Below are 8,380 nucleotides of genomic sequence, written 5' to 3' on the forward strand. Positions count from 1 at the left end.
AGTCCGGGTTTAAAATCATGTGAAATAAGTTTGCCTGTGTAGATCATTCGTGTGCAGAAAAGAGAAACATACACAACTCTTTAAATTATGACGTCATCATCTTAATTTAAAAGCGGGTTGGTCCATATAACTTATTACCGGTCCATATGGCATTATATGGACCGTTTTATCTAAGAAAGTAAACAAATAAAAATCGAAAAAGTATAATATAATAAAATAAGGAATGATGCAAAGTAATAAAATAAGTATCGCCTTGACGTTGCGCACGTTAATGGTACTAAATATTAGCAAAAAATGTACCGAAACGTCAACAGTGGGATGACTCAAATACGTCAAAATCCAAAATTATGACTGTAACGTGATCACATCAAACAGACACAATCTACATACACGATGTAAGTATCCGAATAAAAAGGTTGCACATAAAAACTGAAAGTAAGGGAAACAAGACGTCATACAAAAAAAAAAAAACAATAAAGCACTAGCAATATCAAATCCCACTAAAAACCAGGAGTGACATCAGGTGCTCCGGAAGGGTAAGCATGTCCGCCAGCGGCACCCGGGCCGCATAATTGTAAGTTATTATAATCCTTTAATAATCTAGCAACAATAATTCAGTTCTGTGACAAGTGTCAAAAATATTAAATGACATAAATAGGGCGATGCGATTCAATCTTAGCTAAGTAATATCCGAAACTGACAACAGTGGATTAAGGCCACGGAAAATCACCATAAAACATACACCATTATCTTTTTTTATTTATTTATTTTTTTTTTATTTTTAGAATTTGATCTTGAACTTGATATCACAAGGTAATAAATCATGCGATAAAATATATTATGATAAAAAATTTACGTGATGATTTTGAAAAGAAATAAAATGCTCTGAACGCATTAACACGACAGCATGACGTTTCCAAATAACAGGTAAAATGAGATTAATAGAATATTTATTTCAAAGGTAAAATCAAGGATTTATATATTTAACTCCTTGGTAAAATGAGAATAATCGAATATTTATTATAGCCGGACTTGCTTCGTGTATTCGAATAAAGAAAATACTTAAAGAACGTTTTATTTAATTAAGTATAGACTAAAACTCAAAATAAAAAGGCGTTTGGAAGATGCAAAGACATGGCACTGATACAAGACTACAATCATTATCATATATATTGAAGTGTGCTGTCAGTAGACAAAAATCAATACCAAACACATCCACTTCCGGTAGCGGTTAGATAAATATCTCTAAACGTGGGCTTATAAACTTCAATAAAAACTTTTGTTTAGTAATTGCACTCCCAGGATAGCCGTAATGATTCCTTGATCCCGCCACTTTGTCTTGTGTCAAACGAGCTACCTTTCTGCGGTTAGAACACGGGCTTGTTCCCACTATCAAATATGCATCCTGACTAGTATATAACCACGATAAGGGTGATCCCAGATTTGGGGGTGCCTCGCTTCAACTCACTTTTTCCAAATAAAATCGAATATATCACTATTTACTACTCAGCAATCACTTGACAAATGATGAATCTAATAATCATTCCTAAAAATTGTAGCATTTAGAGCTAAAAAATACATCATCCTTAAAAAAAATATCTAGCTGTATAGCCAGACAAAAAAATATAGAAACATAAACCAAACTCGGTATTGGTACTATTATCCTTGCCTATCACAGGTTCCATCTACATATTCAAGCAAGTCGATAGTAGTAAGACAACGGTATCAATAGCAAAGCCCATGTGACGCTTATGAAACCCCATATTCATTCTAACAAAAATCGAAATAGCACGTGCGCAATGGTAGCATAAACTAATAATTATTCCCTTAAGTATGCAATAACTAAATTAGTAGAGTGTTCACATTAATTACGTATTAACGGAAGAACATCCTAATATGATCACACCATTCAAGCTGGATCCTGCTCAGAATTTTGATTTTCGATTAAATATTTGACTCAGGACAAGACTTTAACCAGAACCAAAGTGGTGATTTTAGCTCCTTATCCATAAATAGTCCATACACCAATCCTAGTCTTCCTTTGGAGGTATGGCGCCATGTGGTACAATTTCAATGAGGCCCGCTCACTTATAGTCAAATTATGTCTGGACATCATGACTTTTTTTTTGTAGTACAATTCATGAAGATGCATACACTTAGATTGTACTTAGATTATCTGGAAACCAAATTGTCTATAGACGCCGACGACAGCATTATATGACGTATAATTCGAATAAAAACGGTTTAAATAGAAGAAGGTGAAGACAGACTAACAGATTGGCGGACGTTTGTTCTCACGATGTTGGAATATACGCACCTGTACATACGTGTACACATCCTGTCTACAGTAAGTGGTGATTGTATGAAGATCTTCGATAAGGACGTATATAACTTTTTGTAGGTTTATGGTCTAGAGCTGGCATGTCAGTTAACTACTAGTAGTCCTTCAGTTAATTTGTTTTAACATGGGACTGAGACTTCTTGAACTGATTTTTAGGTGTGTTTAATTGTGTATTATTTTTTCCACAGACGTCAGATTTATAAAGGGGGGGGGGGGTTGTGATCAAGCCAAAGTACTTTAACCCCACTGCAATTTTTGTGCATGTCCCAAGTCAGGAATTTCTTGCCTTTGTATTTCTTTTGTTTTCATTTCCAGTTTTCCTTTGTGTTGCTGGAGTCTAATATTTTACTGTACTTTAGTATAATGTTTTGTGGCCAGCTGCAGCCTGTCCTGTACTGCCAGGGTTTCTTTATGTTTTGTGGCCAGCTGCAGCCTGTCCTGTACTACCAAGGTTTCTTTATGTTTTGTGGCCAGCTGCAGCCTGTCCTGTACTGCCAGGGTTTCTTTATGTTTTGTGGCCAGCTGCAGCCTGTCCTGTACTGCCAGGGTTTCCTTCTCACTGAAGACCTATCTGATCTTAAGCTGAAACTTATAATCCCTGTCGGTTTGTTGTCTCACCATATTTCTCATCACATCTACTCTTCAGGAGGTTGTCATGTGTTTGTGGTGTAAATTAACCAACACAAACCGCCAAAATTAGAATTTAGAAGAATCGACCAGATTAATTGGTGACCTTCCTCTGCTATCTTAATACATTCCCAAAGTTCAACAAGAAAAGAGACACGTGTCACCTACCCGTATATAACTTCATGACCTAGACCTAGATATTCAATCAGCAAACGAGTGCAAAAAATGAAATTTGTTATTCACAAGGGTGTAATGACCCAAGCCATGACTTAAGTCACTTTGTGGAACTTCAGTGGGTAGGGAATTAATAAAATTCAAACAAAATGTTTATTATTTATAAAATTTTATTGAAAAATCAACTGAATCACAACATGTCATTTAAAAATACATAATAATCCATTTCCTTGATTGACTTACAATGTATCAGTGTCTATAATCTTACAAGACTCAATTTTGACTTCTAATTTAATAGTCTGTATAGGCCTACTTTGTATGGGATTTTATAGTTTTTCATTTAGTTTCACATTTAGCTAAAAATATTGGTAAAATCAGTTGCTGAATTATGGTTACCAGTAAATTACAAGTAAAATACTCGCAAAAAAGTGCAAAAAGACCAATGGAGGTAGACCTAGGGTAAGGGTCATAACTCTTGAAATCAGTGATACGTTTGAATCACATTCAATATCACCAAAGCCTATCAAGCTTTCAACTGAAACAAAATGAAGTCAATCCAAGTCACTTTGATTCTTTCATGAGACTTGTGTAAAATACTTAATACAAGGGTTCTAATGATTTATAAGAGTAGTGTCCCTTACCCTTAATCTACCTCCTTAATTAGTAAGAGTGAATAACCAAAATATGATAATGAGTGCCAAATAACACTTAGATTTAACAAGTGTGCAGAACTTGTTATGTGCACAAGATAAACCTACAGTGTTATTGGCATGTGTTGTCATATTTTGGTTATTCACAACAACCTATTGGTATCTTATTTATTATACAGATTTTTTATACAATTTACTGCCATTTTCAACATAAATTCAAAATTTTGTAACCAGCATACTGATATTCAGGTTGTATCATTTTGTTGGAAAAAGTCTGAGAGTTAAATTACTGAATTTATTTCACAGTGTGAATCATCAAAATTTCTTACACAGGGAACATTTGATAAATCACTGCTATAATAAGGAATATACCCATCACATACTGCAAGTCACGATATCATAGTCTTGATACAGGTTGATCATACACAACAAAAAATACATGTAAAAATTCCACACATCAATGTAGAAACAGACACAAGAAAGATTTTAAAAATACCCTGCTTTGTAGAACCAATTTATATCTGTAAATGAATATTATGAACACCATTTGGAAGGAAAGTTAAAGTTTATACCTTCTTTTTTATCAATGATGTGATCCATTTAAGAAAACTATGATAAAAAATACTGTTAATACAACAATACAAAATTTTACATGACAAGATGTATTTTGATAAATGATATGTAATCTTTTTTATTCTATTTCTTTCTTTTCTGATATATTAATATTGCAACCTGAGTAATAAACTAGCACAGTGAAACCGGTCTCAAACAAACCCTGAAAATTGTATAATGCTTAATGCAACCATGGTCTGAATTCCGGTTCCCCAATTTCGAAGTTTCACGTGTACATACTAACTCAGAAAATAGTGAACCTGAAAAATATACAGGACATTTTTTTCACTATATAAGCAGTAAATTTTGTAAACCAACAATACATTCAGCAAAGGAATAATTTCACTGATGAACTTTAAACTTCCCACTGTGTTCAGGGGCAGATCCAGGTGAGAGCATAATGGGCATATGCCCCCTTTTCAAAGAAAAAAAATCAAAAAACTGTTGTGATCTGCTAAATATAGTATTGAATATGACAATTCATCATGTTCATTCATTAAATATGTAATAATCAAATTTCCTTTGATATCAATTCTTGCAATCACATCCCCCCTTTATAAAATCCTGGATCCACCCTGGTATGAAAATATAATCATTGGTAAAACCATTAAAAGGAATCACTCAAAATTTCCAAGTTAACAGTAGTTTGGTAAAACAAAATATTGAAATAAGAATTCTTAAGCTTTCTGGCAAATGGGCCAATTCTTTTTTTTCTTTGTGGAAAGTTTTTGATACACATACAAGTACATGAATATCTTATCAACTCTTCAAGAACAGTGGATAATGGTAAAATACTTAACTCCTATTAATATTCGATTTTACTAAATCTACTATGAGAATAATTACATAAAGCAAGATATTTGGCAAGAATCAAATTTTGGTCTCTTTTTAAAGTTAATCTAAGGTACTAGATAATTTCAAAAATTTGTTTCTCATAAAAACAAAAAAAATATTCAAAAACCCTCAATGACCTCACTGAATAAGCTTTATTAGTAACACTTAACATGTTACATGTTCATTTCCAAAGTTTGGGGGAGTAAATTCAAGTTTAAAGTCAATTTTAAAAAAGTTTATCAGCTTTTTTCAATAAGAAAACTCAAAATATTAACCCATTGAAATAGCTTGTTTTATAGAGCCACCATTGTAAATTAGGCAATACTAATCAACTCACTTATTGTCCATGGTAACATCGTTAAATTAAATTATTCTAATAAAAATAACAACTTCCTATCCTACGTTAAAAAGTCAACACAGCATAACAATTTCTTCTATATTTTAGTTCATTTCACAATAAATTATTCTGGATTTATTTTAATTGAGAATTTTTTTTTCATCCCATTAATTAATTTTCAGGGAGATATTCCCATTTTAAAAAGAACTACTTTCTTTCAAATGAATAACAAATTTAAAAGCTTTAAAAACCACAAAAACAATACACAAAGCCAAAATCTAAAACAAAATCAACTAACATACAACAGGACTGATATCATTGTGAGGTTTCATTACCTTAAAACGTGCTAATACAAAAATGTTAAAAAAAAATACATTGTTGACAACATGGAATAAATTTTATTTCTTGATAAGAACAGAGCTCCATAAAGCATTACCGCAACATCAAACATTAGCACATATTCTGTATGAAATCATAACATTAAAAGTAAGTTGATATTGTTTCAAAATTTATTCCATGGTCAGAGCTATCGTGACAAATTTAGTAAAATGGTGACATATTTGACAATATGATAGTTATCAATTATTATTTAAGTCATGAAGACTTAATTATCATTTGACAAGGAATCAATGAGAGACATGAAAATGTTTTTTTTCTGTACTATGAAACAGGGGCGCTAATCAGAAATTAATATGACAGCAAAAAAACTTTATTTGATGTTTGAAAGAAATCAAAATTCAATAATAATGAAAAACAACATGTAAAGTACAAATATCTTATTTACAAACCTAAACATTAAAATTGCATTGTTCAACACGAGGAAATATAACTTGTTTGTTCCATCATTGATTGACACTGCATACTGGTCAAATCATGGGACATCTAAAAAACAAAAGGTTTAAATTTGTAGGAGTATCAAGCTCTATTTCTCACCCAATTATTTTGGATGGAAGTCACCAAATTCATAATTAACACTATTTCCAGTTGTATTTTGGACAATAAGAACCCTTATCACCCCTTGTTCTTCGTAGAATGAAAAATTACCAATATTAATATTGCCAATCTCTAAAACAAACAAGTTAATCAGATCTCAAAAAATGTCGTCATTTCAAAGGGCAGCCTCATGATCTTCCTTTGATCAGACAGGATTTATTTCTGCCAATGGCTATAAATTAATAACCAGCATACATTTATACAGTTCCACTTAAAACTCATGCAGTGGGTGATTCATCATTTCAAATAATTCAAATATAATTTTTTTGAGGGGTATCATATAGACCCTCTAAAAATTTTCCCTAAATATAATAGTATCAATTCAAAATGTTCACAGTTAAGTAGTAACAGATATACATAATGTTCACTGGGTTTTTGTTTCAGCTGTAAGAATTAGATTTTGATTGTTCAAAGATAAGCTCACTATAGCAACATAATTCTTAGGAGGAACTATATTTAACACATTGATATTAATGTTGGTGGGAAAATCTAATTCATTATGCCATAATATGTTGGAATCTATGAGATGTTATTGAAATTGATATTGATAATATGTTGTAGTGTGAAAAAACACACGAAGTTTCAAATAACAAATGAATGAAACATCACAACTGATCAAAAATAAAAATAAAAAAAAAAAAAGTGAAAAGAAAAAAGACAAATCTCAAATGGTTGACACTTAAGGCAAGATCACATTATCAACCTTAAAGTAATCAGTAATTTTAAACAAATAACATTAAAAAGTAACAAATATATACATATGACTCAGAAAACAAGTGTGAACTCAATTATAATCAGTCACAATTACAATCAATTACATTTGTGTAATCAATTAGAATCAATCACTTTTATGCAATTGACTACAATCAACTTTTGTGTATCAAATACTTTCATGTAATTAATTGGAATCAATTATATCTATGTAATCAATGAATTTTATGTAATCGATTGGAATCAATGTTAAAAGTAATCAATTGTAATCAATTCCTTCTCCATAATCAATAACAATTAATTACACTAATGTACTCGCCTATAATGTGCATTCATATACAATTTTGTAACACACTTGCTTACTTGTAACAAATTTAAATTCAAATGTAACATTCATAGATGACATTGACATGATCTTGTTTTACATCACAACATTAAAACAATGGTTACAATCAGGTTATGAGAGAAAAAACATAAGAAAAAAACATAACATAGAAATTCAACACTTTCAAATTCATTTTTGTCAAATTTTCATTAAGAGAAAAATGACATATCTAAAACAGATCAATGCCTACTTATACTTAAATAAAATATTTTTAATTATCAAATAAAACGTTCAGATTACTGGCAAGATGAGAAGCTAACATTATGGCACAGGGGTAATAACAGAGTATTATGTATTTCATTGATACTGCATATAGAAGTACCTGAATACTCAGAAAACTATGATTGCTAGTCAATTTATTACTAAAGGAAGTTATAAAAATTAAGGAATTAATAGTAAACTTTTAGGAGGTAGACCTAGGGTAAGGGACATAACTCATGAAAACAGTGATATGTTTGTACCATATTCAAATTCACCAAAGCCTATCAAGCTTTCATTTGAAACAGAATGAAATCTATCCAAGTTACTTTGATGCTTACACAAGGTTGATGTAAAATGCTGAATACAAACACTACAATGATGTGTAAGAGTTGTGTCCCTTACCCTAGGTCTACCTCCATAACCTCATTTGATTTCATTTGGGAGGGAATAAGATTCTAACAGAAGGACAGCTGCCGAGAAGAAAATGTAAGGCAAATTGATAGAAAAGCTAAATG

The sequence above is a fragment of the Perna viridis genome, chromosome 9 (genome assembly GCF_037379345.1).
Source record: "Perna viridis isolate PV_CMFRI_1.1 ecotype Kerala chromosome 9, ASM3737934v1, whole genome shotgun sequence".
Classification (NCBI taxonomy): Eukaryota; Metazoa; Mollusca; class Bivalvia; order Mytilida; family Mytilidae; genus Perna; species Perna viridis.